A 17,994-nucleotide genomic window follows, 5' to 3' on the forward strand; every position below is an offset into this window, starting at 1 on the left:
ATTATAATGTTTGCGCCCGCTTAGTATTCCAGATCCCTGCCCAATGCCATACTCTTTTCTTCATTTGAATACATTTCAATATCATTTAAATGGATTCATGATGACAAAGTGCTAATTTGATACCGAGTGCAGAATGCCAGGTGAAAAACATTCTTTAAATACGCCCATTTTTAGTGGCCGCTAAAGTCCCACTTTACGGCGTGCAAAATGCTGATTTTGGCCGCAATATGGGTGTTTTGCAGCCGCAAATCACTTTGCACATATCCTTACATCAGCCCCCTAGTGTACAAACCTGTTGATTGATAATGTGTCAAAAATCTGGAAACAACAGATGGAGCCACAAACAGAAAATGACCAGCTACACATCTTTGTGTATCCCCAGATTTCAGCCTTAAGGAACAGCTCTGGCAGTTTGGTCTTTTGTCAAAAATCTGCCACCACCTGCCATCATTTTGAAGCCATGATTCTCAAACCAACAACAACAAATGATCCCTAAGCAGCCACTTGACTAGTGATCAAATCTGAAGTCTAAATGGGGGTACCTGCTTCTAAGTGAGGGAAGCCGGTGCAAAATGCATCTCAACAGCTATCGCAATTTATTAACACATAAGGACTTTTTGACTGTATGTTCACAATGTCAGTTGTGCCATATGTAATGGCTGGTACTTTACATTTTTTGAGTAGTCTATTTTCATTAATCAGTCTGCTACACTATATGAGGCACACATTTGCCACAAAGCTCAAGGTTTGGACCTTCCACTTGGATAATAAACAGTCCAGTAACAAGCATCATTAAAAGGGAATTGCTAGGATTTCTGATCCAGTGATGTGATTTATCAGCCTTTGTTCTAAGCTCCTGTAATATATAGAGAAGCAGATCCCTGTTTAGGTCAATTTCAATCAAGCTTGACAGGTGCATCTGTATTCAAAACTACACAAATTACCGATGCGTCCCAAGAAACTCTCTCAAATATGATGGCTAACAGTGCCATTCTGAAAAAAACAGACTTGTCTGCAGATTTAATTCCCCAACTCCCCAGAAGAAATTAAGAGATGGTAATTGTTGAGGGGTACACAAAAATGCCTCCAGAAAATCAACATTTGGTATGGGCTGGGTAGAAATGTTATTAGAATCAAAGGTAAATACAAGTAAAACGATTGTAGCCACATCCCTATTACATACTGTACATACATACTGTATAGTATATAGGCATAGGTCAAATTAGTGAAAAGGAAAATAATTACATTTCATTTTGATTGGAGAAGCATTATTATGGTACTGGGAAACCATCAAGCACCAGAGGTAGTCTACTGGGAAAACTAGAAAGGAATAGAACGCTCTTGATAGAATATTAGAACATTTGTTATTTCCCACTCCAAGGCATTTAACTTGAGGATAAGCATATTAAAGCACAATGACTGCACTCTCTTGATGAGGTTGTGCAAATGGAGAATACCCCTTAAGACTAAACGCATTACTGCACATGTAATAGACAAAGGAGTCAGTAAAGTGGCATCCCTCTTTAACAATCAGTCATTGTCAAATCTTCTATTGGCCCTTGGAGGAATTAAAAATGATCTATTGTAAGATGGTGCTGTGTGCCCTCATTGACTAACATAAGGTATTCAGAATCCTTTTGTCAACTTCACTGCTGTGGAAAATAAGCAAGTGAATTAGAGATTTCTAGTTACCCAGCTTACTCCACTGAAGTCCTGCCCTCCAAGGAACAATGGGCTTAATTTACTAAAGGGCACACAGTTTAGAGTTAGTGCTCACGTAAAATAGCGAACCAAACATGTGCGATTAATTTAAATTTACTGCCCCATTTACTAACTACCCCATTTACTAGGGCAGCAGTGTGGAGTAGTGGTTAGGGCTCTGGACTCTTGACCGGAGGGTTGTGGGTTCAATCCCTAGTGAAGAACACTGCTGCTGTACCCTTGAGCAAGGTACTTTACCTAGATTGCTCCAGTAAAAACCCAACTGTATAAATGGGTAATTGTATGTAAAAATAATGTGATATCTGTATAATGTGAAATAATGTATAATGTGATATGTTGTAACAATTGTAAGTCGCCCTGGATAAGGGCGTCTGCTAAGAAATAAATAATAATAATAATAATAATAACTAACAGAGAGCGCATTAATTTATGTGCACACTATTTGGCTTATTTACATGCTATACCGCACACACTAAATTTTGTGCGAGCGATAATTTAATGCGCACGATAATGTCTGAGACTACATGTCACCACCTTCATATAAAAAGCCTCAGCAGTCCAGCCATATCTTTTGGTCAGTAGCTTATTGTGAAGGTGGCTTACATTGACCGAAAACGAGCGATCAACAGACACAGCACTCAGCAGGGGACAGGCAGAGGCAACGTACAGAGAAACTGCACTGCTTACCTTTGAATTTTAACAGGTATTCCTTGTCTGATGTAAAAAAAACAAGCCTTTTTCCTTTCTCCTTTAATGCATATACAATAAATGCCATGTTGTGCAGGCATATTTTTCTTTTTGTTCTGATTACTCGAGAAATATTTATTGCTGAGATAAAGCCTCAGTTCTCTTCCTTGTCTGCATTGTCACCCTGCAGAGCAGACTCCATGGATCTGGGTGCCAGTGCTATGTGAGTACAATCAAAAACAATTTGCATCAGTGTACTGTATCGTTTTGGAATTCTTCTTTAAAACAACCCGCCTCTTTAATATAACACGAGTCTTCAACATGTGCATTCTGCATTGTATGAGTGACAGTCCCATTAAGCCAATCACAGCTTACAGAGGTAGAAAAAAACACTTATAACCGCACGGCACACATCTGATTAGGATAGCGAAGCAAAGGGTTGGTTAAACATTTATTTTAGTTTGTGTAAAATTTTAAATTAGTAGCAAAAAAGTAGCTGGAGATGTCACAGAAGCGAAAGGTGGAGGCGGAACACAGAAGATTCCAAAATCGTTAGCCAGATGATTATTTTTTCACTGAATCATTTTTACGGCAAGGCAATATGTCTGATTTGCAGTGCAACAGTTACAGTTATAAAAGATTATAACATACGTAACTATGATACGCTGCACAAAGCAACATATTCAGTTTACTGGAAAAGGAAGAAGCTATGGAGTCTCAGCGAAAGGTTTTTCTGAAAATGAGAAATGCCGGTGTCCCAGGAAAAAAGTAGATCAGGAGAAAAGTTGATCAAGCTCTAGAATTTAAAGGGGAGGTGTTGTATATTATGTTTGTCCATGCACGCTTACCGTAGTGGGGTTATACAGGGGATATTGAAGGTATCATTGTCAGTTGTTGCGCAGTTCGTAATAAAGGCAGTAGAATGCATGAACTCCGTGTCCTGTTTCCTCCTTGCAAGTTATGAAGAAACTCTCGAGATATAACAAATTGGCGATGAGGAAGTCTGAACCTGCGTTCCCTTCTCTGTTCGGAAGATAAGTCGTTTTTTAAGTGTAAAACACTTCCGTGAACAGTTTAGGCTATTGTTAGCACAGTGTATTGCTAGCTAGACACGAACGTGAATGAGGCTGGCTAGAAACGAGAGAGGCTAGCATCGTCTGGGTGGAGAAAAAAGGACTCAAGACGGACGTAGGAACGGGGAAACGACGAAATAAAAAAAATACAGTGAGTGGGTGAGTGAAGTAAATAAAATAACGTGACTAAAAAAAAAAAAAAAAATGGCTGGAATTGTCGGGAACATTGGACAGTTCGGAGCAGTGGAGCTCATACACGGAGAGATTTAACTATTTTTTTCTTGCAAATGACATTCCTAATGACAAACTGGTACCCACATTTTTGAGTGTTATGGGGGCAAAGACTTTCAATTTATTACGCAGCCTGTTACAGCCAGGGAGGCCAGGTGATAAGACCTATAAAGAAATTGTGGATACATTGGCAGGACATTTCTCACCAAAACCCCTAGTCATAGCTGAGAGGTTTAGGTTCCACCGACGAAATCAGGAGGAAGGAGGAACTGTGACAGTGTTTGTTTCTGTACTGAGAAAATTAGCAGAACACTGTGAATTTAATGATGTGCTAAATGACACTATTCGAGACAGATTAGTGTGTGGCCTATGTAGTGACGCTACGCAAAAGAGACTATTGACTGAAACCAACCTAACTTTGTAAAATGCTATTGAAGTTATTGTATCCATGGAGTTAGCAGCTAAAGAGGCCCAAAACTTGAGCTCATCAGTTAAAGTGCATAGTGTTTCCACTGAAAATCAGAGACAGGCCAATGGGCAAGGCACATGCTTCCGCTGTGGCAAAGTGGGACATCAGGCCTCCGCATGCTGGTGTAAGGACATGGATTGCCGCAGCTGTGGTAAAAAGGGGCACATTGAGCGTTCATGCAGAAACAAAAAGAGCACAGGGAAAGTGTCAAAGTCAGAGAACAGAAAAGAGACCTTCAAAGATAAAAAGGAGACATGTTCACTCTCTGGAGCAGAAAAGAACAGAGGTGAGTGACTCATCAGATGAGGAAGTTACACTACACATACTGACGGTTGCTGGAGGTCCGCACGGCTATTGGGTCTCTCCCTTGCTAGAAGGGCAGCCTGTGCGCATGGAGATCGACACAGGGGCAGCTGTATCTCTCGTGTCAGACACAGTCTACAAAAAGGCATTGAAACACCTTCTACTTCAGCCAGCCAACGTGGTGTTAAAGACATATACTCGGGAATCTGTTGCTATGAAAGGAATCACTGAGGTTACAGTTCAGTTAAATGGACAGACTGCAAAACTGCCACTCTATGTAGTTAAAGGTGACTACCCTTCTCTACTGGGATGCTCATGGATGGAGAGTATCAAACTGGGCTGGCCGTCAGTACGCATGATGACCCATGGAGACTCAGATCTACCCTCCATTTTAAAGAGACATTACAAAGTTTTTAAAAGTGAGCTGGGTAGCATGAAAGACATTACAATGAAGCTTGATATTAAGCCAGACAGCAAACCAAAGTTTCTGAAAGCACGACCCGTACCCTACGCTATCAGACCAAAGGTGGAGGCGGATCTCGACGCTCTAGTGAAGGACGGAGTACTGGAGCCAGTCAGCATGAGTGAATGGGCGACGCCCATCGTACCTGTCCTCAAGAAGTATGGGTCAATCAGAATATGTGGAGATTTTAAAGTGACTCTTAACCCTGTGTTGTCAGTCGAGCTACTGCACATTGATGATCTGTTTGCAGGCCTAGCTGGGGGTCAAAAGTTCAGTAAAATCGACCTCTGCCAAGCCTACCTGCAAATGCACATGGATGGAAAGTCAAGGGAACTGCTGACTGTTACGACCCACAAGGGGTTGTTCAGGTACCGTCGTCTTCCTTTTGGAATCACATCAGCACCAGCGTTGTTCCAGAGGGCAATGGATCAAATCTTTAGTGGATTGCCAGGAGTTCAATGCTACCTGGATGATATCCTGGTTACTGGGAAGGACGAGGAGGACCATCTCTGGAACCTGGATGCAACTTTACAGAGGCTGCAGGACTATGGACTCAGAGTTCGAAAAGACAAATGCAAGTTTTTCCAGTCATCGGAGGAATATCTCGGACATGTGATCGACGCCACAGGTCTCCTCAAGGCTCCCTCCAAGACCAAGGCTATCTTGGACGCCCCAGCGCCTCAGAACGTCAGCCAGCTGCTTTCCTTCCTGGGGTTACTGAACTATTACGGACGGTTTATCCCAAATTTAGCAACGATGTTAAAGCTGCCACATCAGTTGCTCTGTCAGGAGAAAACCTGGACATGGACTGATAAATGCGAAGAAGCATTCGCTAAAATAAAGGAAACACTCCTGAAGTCGAGGCCTAACGCACTTCGACCCATCACTGCCACTACAACTTGCTTGTGATGCATCACCATATGGCGTGGGAGCAGTCGTGGCTCACATCATGCCAAACGGTGAGGAGAAACCGCTTTTGCATCAAGAACACTGAACAAAGCAGAAAGTAACTACGCCCAGATAGAAAGAGAAGCCCTAGGCATCGTTTTCGGCGTTCGCAAGTTTCACCAATATCTGTTTGGGAGGAAGTTTACTCTTCTGACAGATCACCGTCCACTGACGAGTATCTTCGGGCCGCACACGGGGATTCCATCACTTGCAGCGAGCAGAATGCAAAGGTGGGCTTTGTTGTTGTCCGCATATACCTACGACATCAAATACCGCAAGTCTGAACTTCACTACAACGCAGATGGACTTTCAAGGTTGCCATTACCCGTGGGAAAACCAGACACACGCCAAGCGGACATCTTTTACTTCAGACAAGTGGAAAATGCACCTATCACTTCAAAACAGGTGCGAAGATATACCCGAAATGACCCATTGCTATCTGAGGTGATGGACATAATCATCAAAGGTAAAGCGACAAGAGACACGTCTGAGCTGAAACCGTAGCCTTCTAGGAGACATGAGCTGTCAGTGCAGTCTGGTTGCCTTCTGTGGGGGAGAAGAGTGATTATTCCGCTGTTGCTGAGGAAACCAGTGCTGCAACAGTTACACTCAGGCCATTGTGGAATGGCTCGCATGAAAGATCGCTCGGAGCTACTTTTGATGGCCTGGTTTGGATGGAAACATAGAGGAGAAAGCGAAGACATGCTTCACATGCCAGAGGGTTCGAAACCAACCCCAACCTGCTCCTTTCCATCCATGGGATTGGCCGGAGGAGGCGTGGCAACGCCTACATGTCGACTTCGCTGGTCCATTCGAAGAGAGAATGTTTCTGGTAGTGGTAGATGCCCATAGCAAGTGGCCAGAAGTTGTGGTTATGAGGGCTACTACTGCTGAGAAGACCATCGAAAAGTTGGGTGAAATGTTCAGTTGTTTTGGTTCCCCAGAACAACTTGTGAGCGACAATGGACCACAATTTGTGTCGCAGGAACTGGCTACATTCCAGGTAAATGGTGTACAGCATATCAGATCTGCACCTTACCACCCATCGACCAACGGGCTGGCCGAGAGGTTTGTACTGACCATGAAGCATGCCTTAAAAGCGTCACAAGATCAAGGGAAACACGCACCAACCTTGACCTTCTCAGACCACCTAAGGAAAAGGAAGTCGTGAGACGTCAACAGGAGATCCAAGTCAAGAGAAGAGAGCAAAGAGCAAAGGATAGAGCCTTCAATCCAGAAGAGCATGTACTAGCATGGAACTACCTCCACGGACCGAAATGGGTTCCTGCCACAGTCATCGCACAGACTGGTCCTGTATCATACACAGTCAAAACTGCAGACAATCTTATCTGGAGGAGACATACAGACCAGCTGTTGTTGGGAAAGGAAACTCCTGCGGAACTGAGAGCTGCTGGTCCAGAACTGTTCCTGGATGACACCCTGAGCCAGCAGCCTATGGGATATTGAAGGTATCATTGTCAGTTGTTGCGCAGTTCGTAATAAAGGCAGTAGAATGCATGAACTCCATGTCCTGTTTCCTCCTTGCAAGTTATGAAGAAACTCTTGAGATATAACAGGAGGTTCCATTGTTTCTAATGTAAACGAGCCTAGGCTAGGATATATGTAGATCGAGCCAGAAAATAAGTAGATCTTATTATAATAAGCAGAATTTTTAATAATTTAAAATTAACGTTGTAAGTATAATTTATATCAATTAGTAGATCGGATTTATTCGGCAGTATGCTGCTAGATAAGATGATGTGAATATCGCTTTAGATCCGATATATTAGCCTAAAAAAAAAGCATAATTTAAAATGACTTTTGTACGTATAATTTACATTAACATGTAGATCGGATATATTCGACAGTATTACGCTAGATAAGGGAATGTGAATATCACTGTAATATATATTAAATTATTATTAATCGTATGATTGTACATTTCTGATTGTGTATTTCTGTTTGTGTAACAAAAGTTAACTAGCAAAATGTGTTACGTATTGACGTTATTTTGCATTTCTGGAGGTGTTTTTGTTTTGGGAAGCACTACAGTATGGACAGCAGGTATGCAAGCGATTGTCCAAAAGTTAAAGCATGAGTTTCAACCATGGTGCGATTACTAACTAGGCCACGGTGCACATCAATCACACGATGTACTTGAAAAACGTTGCTTATACAGCATTATTATTTTATATTTGTTCTTTCAGTTATTTTTGCATACAGTACTTTGTATAATTAGGACAGAAAACAAACAGGAGACTGGTTATCATAGTGCATGTATTTCAATTACAAGTGTGGGAAGAAACAATACATTCATTAATTAAAAACTAAAGAGTTAGTCTTTGCTAAACCTTTGTAAATACCTGTAGTTCAATACCAACCAAGATTTTGTGTTGTGAGAGAGATCATATAGTATATGTAGGCTCCTCTATATCAGCATAATTTTAAAATGGTAAATCCCTGTAGTGCAACAACCAATAAGACATATAACGAGAAAGAGATACAGAATATTGAATTAAAGTGAATAATCACGATTTAAAATCATGTAGATATACACATATATACAGTATCTCTCTTCCTCATTATATAGGTCTTTTTTATATATCTCTATCTCATTATAAATAAACATAAGACATGCAGACAAATCAAGGTACTGTATATACTATTAATTTTTTTTAACTGGCGGTTTTGCCACGTCTAAACTGTAGTAAAGTTACAGCTATACTAATATTAAAATGTAAAAATACGACCTTGTCATACTAATATGATGGATGCGGCATGTCATCAGATTATATTACTGAAACATTTTTATTTTGATTAAAGATTGACAACATTTTGACGTGTAAAATAATTTAATATATAAATAAATCTCCGCGATCACACATAAACTACATCAGATTGACAACGATGTTATAGAAACATAAAAAGACAGGGATTTAAAACAATTTAACCGTATAAAGAGCCGTCGATCACACATTTTTAAGTTCATACGAAAAGACAGTGGCACGAACACGCACCAACATACACAGTATAGTAAATAAAACGGCCAGATAAAAATAAAAAGCCATGCAGTGAACCTCCCCTTTAATCAAACTGTAGCCCCACCTTACTTTTTGTCTATTTTTGCCTTACTGCGCTTGCACGATCAACTTTTTTCCTGGTCAACTTATTTCCTACGACACCGGTTTTATTGTGAGCAAAGAGATTGCATGTGCTGCCAAACCTTTTTCAGATGGTGAATTTGTTAAAAGGTGCATGCTAAAACAGCTGATGTCAGTCTGTCTTGCAACATGGTTGCTGAGCGTATTACTGAAATGGCAGGTAATATTAACTTTAATGTTATTGAAGAGCTTTTAAGTTTAAGCATGAACAACACAACCACAGGAAATGACTTTTTTAACTTCAAGAAACCATGGAAAGTGCTGAATTACCTTGGAAGAAACTAACTGGGATTACAACAGATGGTACACCATATATGACTGGGCAAAAGGGTGGACTAGCTAGCGGAGTGTTGGAAAAAAAATTAAGAAAAAAATGCATAAGTACCAATTTTCTTACACTATTCTGCATCAACAGGCATTAACACGTCATGAGCATTGTTATCAAGTGTGCGAGAAAAGAAGTGCCAAGTGTCCGAACAGAAGTCATGAAAAGATACATTTAATAGTGGTTTCCAGACTAACTAATTATCGCTCACTTTAAGGTGCAAACATTACCATATGTTAGAGAATAAACCACTCTCTTCCCATTTACCTGTTTCAATCACTTATGATTCTGTAGTGGTAACTGATAAACATATTATGGCAGATCTATTTAATGATCACTTTATTAAAGCCAGGCATTTATTTGATAGGTCCACTCTTAGTAAATTTGTTAGCTCTGTACCAGTTAAGGATGGGGGACAAGTTTTATGTCCTTTCACCTTATCATTGAATTTTTGACTTAAGTAGATCGACCCTAAAAAATCTGCGGGATCTGACGGTATTCAGAAAAAAAACGGAAAAATGATCCTATTTTTGTAAAATCAGAAGCTTATTTGTTATCTTCACCAGTATGTTATTTATTTAACCTTTCTTTTAAAACCTTCCACTAGACTGAAAATCCTCATTTGTCACGCCCCTCTTTAAAGAGGGTGAGGTAACAGATCCCAATTGTTATAGGCCTATTTCTATTTTACCCTGCCTCTCTAAGATTATGGAAGCAATTGTAAATAAGCAACTAAGTCTCTTTTAAGAGAGTAACAATATCTTATTTGATACACAATCAGGTTTTGTGCTCGACATGGGTGTGTTACAGCAGTTTTAAAAGTCCTGAATGATATTACAGTGGGCCTTGATAAAAATCACTGTTGTGCTGCTATTTTTATTGATTTATCTAAGGCTTTTGATACTGTGGATCATTCTGTTCTTTTGATCAAGCTACAGAGCATAGCCTGTGATGGTGTTTCTGCTGCTTGGTTTCAGAACTACCTTTTAAATAGAACGCAATGTGTAAAATCGGATGGATTTATATCACAACCTTGCTTGGTTACTAAGGGTGTGCCACAAGGTTCGATATTGGGCCCTTCTCTTTTTTCCATTTATATGAATAATATTGCTAAGGGAATAGTTCATTCATATATCCATCTCTATGCTGATGACTCTATTTTATATTCAATTGGCCCTACTCCATCTTCAGTGCTATCAGACTTGGAAATAAGTTTCAATCAGATTCAAAAATCTTTTTGTGATCTACGTTTATTTCTTAATGTTGATAAAACTAAATCTAAATAGGGGACGTGTAAAACTAAAACTAAATAGGGGACGTGCAAATGTTACCAGTCCTGCAGTTCTTGAGCAAGGCTGCAAAATTGGTACCTTTTGTAAGGCTGACCTTGAGCAAGTGGAAGTTTTTAAATATCTGGGTATTTGGCTGGACAGCGCACTTACTTTTAAACCACATATCGTTAAACTACAATCGAAAGTTCGAGCTAGACTCGACTTTCTTTACCGAAATAAATCATGCTTCACTTTGCCAGCTAAGTACTTATTGGTACAGATGTCTGTACTACCCATTTTATATTATGGAGATGTCATTTATAAAGCTGTTTCTAATGTTGCCCTTAGGAAGCCTGATGCTTTATATCACTCTGCAATAAGATTTGTCACTGGTGCTCCCTACCGCTCTCATCACTGTGATCTCTACACTTTGGTTGGCTGGCCGTCACTTCAAACACGTTGGCTATGTCATTGGTACAGACTCATTTATAAAACCATAATCGGGAAATCGCCCCTATATTTAAACAAATTGTTGACTATATCGGTCTCCTATTACACCCTTCGATTCAGCAATTTGATTAGTTTAATTGTCCCTCGTGTTTTTACTGCTGTTGGGCATACCTCATTCCAATATGCAGCTGCTCACGATTGGAATGAGTTACAATCAAGGCTTAAACTCCCTAGTTTTATCTCAGAGGATGCTGCTTTCTTTTCTAGACTTGAAGCTATTTTCCCTGTTTCATGTGCTTGTCAAAGCAGACGCTGATTTTATTAGTTTTTTTTATTTTTTTATTGATTTCATATTGCTGTAATGTCTCTAAGTGTTTATGTATTGTTGTTTGTTGTATTTATGTTGCCTCTTGGCCATGTCTTTACCTGGTTAAATAAAGGTTTGAATTGAATTGAATTGAATTAATTCTGATTACCGTAGTGTGGCACAAAAAAATTAGTGTGCAGCGTAATACGTCCACTATTTCGCACAATAATGAATAAAATTGCAGTAGTAAATACGGAAATCATGAATAAGGCCCTGTGTAAATCACGATTTCACGGGCTGTGTGGAAATTGTGAAATTAGCCCAATCCTGCGATTTTTACAATATTCTTAAGAAATACAAATAAATTATTTCATAATTATTATTTGTATCCATACAAAATAAATCACATTAACAAAACTGTACAGCTCTGCTGTGTGCCTTTGTGTACTAGTCGCCATGCACATAGTGATTATGTCATGTGACTATATGCAATCTAGGCAGGAAATTAAAATACTACACACTGTAAACAAGAAAATGGAAGTCTCTACAGTAGATCACATAAAGCAGCATCCAGCAGGAGTTTTACACAGCGATGGAGGTAAGTTCTTCTGTGCGTCCTGCAATGTTACTGTAGATCACTACCGAGAATCATCTGTTGACAGGCATTTAGATTCAAGTATTCACCGAAAGAGAAAGGTGGAAATCCAGAGCAGTACTGCGACTGCTTTACTTGCAAAGAAACAAAAATGTGACTTCCATGTTCCAAAAGTCCACTGAAAACCGTGAAGCATGAACTATATTGTACTTTTTTTATTATTTTGTCACAGTCTGAGTAGCACTACGCTGCTCAGCTGTAGCTGTACCACTGGCTGGTAAAGCAGCACTTCACTGAGTCCCAGCTTAATAAACCGCTGCATTTCAGAACCTGCAAAGCCTGTGTGAGCCTGCTTCATTTCCATGCAGCGCTACAGCACATTAGGTCAAGAAGGTCATATCCTTCGGAAAGCAATAGTACTCCCTGTAGTTTTGCTACTACTTTGGACTTACATACTTTATCTAGTTTAAGAAACCAGTATCTGTAGGGAAAGTTTTACGGCATTTCAACGCTCCTTGTGATTCAAGTTATAAAATCCAATGAGAACAGGCTGACTAATATGTACAGATGTTTTCAAAGTGAGTCATTGGTAAGATGATACAGGAATTTATTAAGATGAAACAATTCTAATCTTAATTGTTCCCTGTGGATTTAGTTATTCAGTGTAGGTTTTTATTGGGTATTATCTTACTTGCCCATTGTTTAAAGACTGCAGAACACAAACAACTATTGTAAGCAAAACTATGCAGAACAAAGTATAAAATATTACCTAAAAACTTTAATATGCAGAATACAATATATTGCACTGTAATGATGCATTTGTTTAACTGCTCAATTATTATAGTGCATTAACTGTATTGTAATGAAGCCTGCAATAAAAAAAAGTAAATTAGAACTGCCAGGCAGTTTTACAGCTCCCAAGCTCCTGTACCAGTACCAAATACTTAAGCGATTACTGGAAGAAGCGGGTTTAGTTCTTGATATTTGACAAGTTTGAAATCAATAACTTCACCGGTCTCCTGAAGAAGATTTGGAAAGTTTTTTCCAAAAAATGGGTCTTGGTTCACGCACAAACACCATTTTTGCAAAAGTGAATTGTACTGATACCGGCATGATGGTTTTCAGGTTTGGAGTTAATCAAGTAAACCATTTTTGAACTGAAGCAGCTTCAAATTTAAGAAGATGTAGGTCCGGCAGCCATCTTGTTTTACAAAAGAACACCATTTTGCCATATTTTAATTCCACTGTCCCCAGGATGATGCCTACCAAGTTTAGAGTTAGTTGGTTAAACGGTTTGCAAACTTGAAGCGGGTGTGGTTGCTGATGACATATGCGAAGTTTCAGATCAATTGGTTCACCACTTCCCAAGAAGAAGATTTTGAAAGGTTTTTAAGGAAATGTGTCAGGTGGCCATCTTGCTTTACACACAAACACCATTTTTGAAAAAGTCAATTGTATTGACACAGGGATGATGCTTGTCAACTTTGGAGTTAATCAACTGTTCAACTGAAGAAGTTTTAAATTTAAGAATGAAACGTAGGTCTGGCCGCCATCTTGTTTTACGAAAGAACACCATTTTGCGATATTTGTATTCCATTGTCCCCAGGATGATGCCTACCAAGTTAGGAGTTAACTGGTTAAACCGTTTGAAAGCGGAAGCAGTTTGATGTTTGTGGCGCGTTTTGGCGAATTTGGTGGCAAAATTTATCGTAGCAACTTCTGCTTCACAAATGTGAAGCAGGTTTGGTTGCTGATGACATATGTGAAGTTTGAGATCAATCGGTTCAGCAGTTCTCAAGAAGAACATTTTGAAAGGTTTTTCCAAAAAATGCTCCAGGCCAACATCTTGGTTGACGCAGGAGAGCAATTTTTTTTGCATCTGAACTGTAATCTACACGCGATGAGACCTACCAAGTTTCATGTTGATTGGTTACACCTCGTGCGAACAGGAGCAGTTTGAAGTTGATGGAAGAAGAAGAAGAATCCTAACAATAACAATAGGCTTCCAGCCATTCTGGGAAGCCTAATAAAGGAAAATTAAAGGAAAAATAAAGGAGATGGTGGCTATATTTACTTCCCCTTTAAGACGTTACTGTTTTCATTTGCCATTTTTACTTTCTTCATAGTGCCACCCCTTGGCTAGATATTGTAATTGCACTTTTGTTTTTCAAGAGGATGATTTTTATCTTAATGGAATGATTTTCAACCCTGGTCCTGAAATACCCAGTAAAACCTTCTTTCAACCAGGAACTCAATCTAGTATTAAACATGCATTGATTAAAGGGAGTATCGATTCTAGATTCTCAGCACACCCCTCGATTCCTGTTTAGATTTATAGTGACTATACTTTTACTGTCAAAACACTTAACAATGGCTACTATTTTTAAAGCCTTTGCTAAGCCAGGGTACAGCCTGTACAGTATTTTGTGAAAGGAAAAAATCATACGAGTAACAACATCTGTAGACTTCAAAGTCCATAAATAAACCTTGTTTCTTGCTAGTTTTGCTGCAGATTGTATGGAGCACAATATTTATCGTATGCAGATGTGTACTTCAGGTTATTATGTGATGTGTTGTTTTTAAAGCTTGTTTTAAAACTATTCATCCTAAATGACAAAAATCTATCGGTTTGCTATTAAGCATTTGGACAACGGCATGAACTGGTCAGGAGGTTCAATGGCTTTGGTCAGACGGTGTTTTCCAATAGCTCTCAGTGTTTTTGTCAAAGCCACTTCATGAGGGATAAATGTTATATTGCTAAGAGCGATCCGTAGTCTCTTATTATTTGAATTATTATATGTATTATATTATTATTTATATATTTCTTTTCATTTCATGCATATGTAATTTGTGCATGCGGTAATTGCCTTTTTTAATCATTTTAAATAATGAAATGCATTAATAATTGACAAAAACCATGACAAAAAAAAATCACATTTCTAACACTATTTCTATATACATATCCATAAGCTGATTGAAACATCAAAGGATGTCAGAAGCATGAAAGTCACCAGAAATCAGCTTAAATAAGGAAGCGCTGATAACGTAACTCCTTCAGTACTGGTTTTCAAATAATGCAGCATGAAATCAAACCTTTCTTTTTTATTACATACTGTACTGTATGTGTGGTTGATTTTTAATAATTTATTGTAGTCTAAAGTTCAATAAATTCCTGGTCCTCAGACGACTGAAAAAACAAAGCTTTGATGTGCCTTTAAAATTGTTTCTAAGGTTGCATTAAATGATTTTTTAAAATGACAGAACATTTTAATATCTGGCCTTCAGGTGACACTCCTTGCTATGGCAAAATCCCATAACAAAGTGAAAATAAATAAAAAGATGGGCAGGGGCAATATTCTTCCCATATCCCCATTTGACAAACCCTTCTCTAGCTAGTATTTCGACTTACATTCTAATTATATAAATAAATGACAAACATTTTCTGAAAGGAAGCTGTGAGAGTTAAAAGAATCTGTATATAAGATAGTAACCCCCAATCTTACTGTACAGGCAAATAAACTATTGTAGCCCTTCCCAAACTGGAGTAGATGATAATGACCAAATATACATCTCAAGATAACCCAAATAAAAAATGTTTTTGCCTCAGCCTTTTGCCTTAAGCAATCTGTATTTATGAGTTATGGAAAATCAATCTGAAATCATTATATTGGTAACAAGAAGAAATATTTTCAAAATCTAAAACAGGGTTATTCAGGACAAGATCCAAGAGCACCTAAAATGACCCCGAGCCAACATTTTAAGCAACAAAGAGCCTGCATGCCTAAAACAATATATAGTGTTCATACACAATGCAGACTGAATCTCTTTCAGGGAAAATTGATATTAATATCCACAGCAAAAAAAGTGCTGCAATAGCTTTCTTGAATCTTTGCCTACATCTTAAAAACATTGGTTAAAAATGTTTGCAAAATCTTTGCATGCATCTCAGTATTTAAAAGCAAGTTGAAATAATCCAGCTAGAAGGTTTAGCCATTACTGCTATTTGCACATATATCACAGTAATTTGTTTTATTCATACAGACTCAGAATACATTGTGTGTTAAATAAGCAATCTTTCAACTTACCAGCAGCACGTTCTTATTTGGACAGCTTTTTCATTCCATTCACACCCAAGTCCCAAGTTTATCTTTCTTTTTTTTTCCTACAGCAACTCTTCTCTGCTTCACAGCTGGCAGTGCTTGTCAGCAACTCTATACATTAGAAAGCAACACTCCCTTGTAATATTTATTAGACTACCAATCTGCAACATCTCAGTTTTCACTCTTGGAAGAGAGTATGCTGCGCAGGACCTACACCTATTCACATGCTCTGGATGCTGTAACACAGCACAGCTGAGTTCCTCAGTAAAACCCTGGCAGGTTACAATGAAGGCAATGATTCAACAAAACCCCTTGGTAATGTAATAATTCAAGCGCTCGATTATATGTCACCGTGCTTGGCAATGGGAGCCTCCAACGGGAAGCTGTGGGAGGCTTCCTTTTGAAAGCATTTATCCACTTTGGATTGCCCCCTTTGATATCAGAAGATGCTGAATATCTATATACTGCAGCTTACAGCACTGGGCTCTGCATATGGTGCATTCTTTATTTATGAGATAAAAATCGTAGAAAGTGCAGCACATCGTTATATAGGCTAAACAACTGGAATACTAAGGTTTTATCTTTTCCACCTCGAGGCTTTAGAAAACCAACAGGGTTCTTTGTCCTGAGACAAAATAGTTTGATTTGTATAAATTGCCACAACAGCAACATAGCAAGGAGAAGAAACTGAGTATTGAACCTGCCAGCCAGTCTGACTGAGATGCTAAAGATTTTAAAATGTGTACAAAAAAGACACTGTCATGAAAGCTATAAAAAGGCAGACAGTGCATGCCCTCTGACTGTGCTACACACTGTACAGAGTTCCTACATCAAATTAAAGGCCATCATTTTCTGTACAGTGTGCTTTTCCGATTTACTAGCATTTGGTAGTTCAGTGGGAGACAAGGTATTTTCTGAGCTCGTGCTGTGAGCTGGGATACAGATTATTCACTGAGAAAATACATTCAAATGCATTACTGTAGATTCTTTCTGACGACATTGACAATTTTCTTGTAAACGTACTGTTTTCAATTTTGTATGTATACATAGAGAGAGAGAGAGAGAGAGAGAGAGAGAGAGAGAGAGAGAGAGAGAGAGAGAAGAAGGGATATGTGAACAATAGTAAAAACCACTTTGACTTTATGGTGGTATTATATAGTTTTCATTAGTGGATTGTGTGTTAAGTCACTAAATCCACTGGCTTCCAGCTTTTGGCACCAACCATTAAGAGACAATTAGTAGTCTGTAGTGAGAGCTTTGTTGATTATTCATACAGACTGATGCCATTACAATATACAGGGCTTTAAAATGCATAGAAAAATGAGCAGAAATGTGTCAAATAAAATGAATATAAATCCTGTTATAAGCAAAATATCCTGTCAGCAACCAGGCAATATGAGGAGGAAATGAAAATAGCTAAGTGGAATGTTTAGTTATAGTAAAACGTGTAGAGTACAATTAAGGAAAGTTATGATGATTTTACTTAATGCACTGGTAAGACCACACTAAGGGCCTCATTCACTAAACAGCGGTAACGTGTTTTGCATGAAGTACCGCTTATTGAAACCAGACGGTGTCACAGAAACAGCAGAAGAGCTGCACAGGAGAGTGAGAAGCAGGGTCAGGGAGAGGGTATTTCAGACCAGGCAGATGTTACTAGGGCTGTGTGAGGAGGAGGTAATACCTAGATACAGATTGACCACAGAGATCAAACTAGCCTTATATATAGGGCCCCAGAAAATTCATGATATCATGAATTTCACAGAAATTGTATAATTGACTGCCTACCGCATTTTATTTTCCTTACAGTATTTTACATTACTCTTCACTCCCCTGTTCATTTCATACTTTTATCAAGTAGAAGCAGCGCTACAGTAGCTGTACACGGT

General features: G+C 38.9%; 1 protein-coding gene across 1 annotated transcript in view; it reads right to left on the bottom strand.

The window, feature by feature from the left end:
- LOC117399268 (retinoic acid receptor beta) overlaps nucleotides 1-16,380 on the bottom strand; it is a 223,352-nt gene extending 206,972 nt beyond the window's left edge. Inside the window, exon 1 of the mRNA XM_059022925.1 lies at nucleotides 16,091-16,380. The gene's annotated coding sequence lies outside the window, so the exon portion shown is untranslated. The remainder of the gene's footprint in view (nucleotides 1-16,090) is intronic.
- Between the last annotated feature and the right edge of the window lie 1,614 nt (nucleotides 16,381-17,994).

The sequence above is a fragment of the Acipenser ruthenus genome, chromosome 4 (assembly GCF_902713425.1).
Source record: "Acipenser ruthenus chromosome 4, fAciRut3.2 maternal haplotype, whole genome shotgun sequence".
In the NCBI taxonomy this organism is placed as follows: Eukaryota; Metazoa; Chordata; class Actinopteri; order Acipenseriformes; family Acipenseridae; genus Acipenser; species Acipenser ruthenus.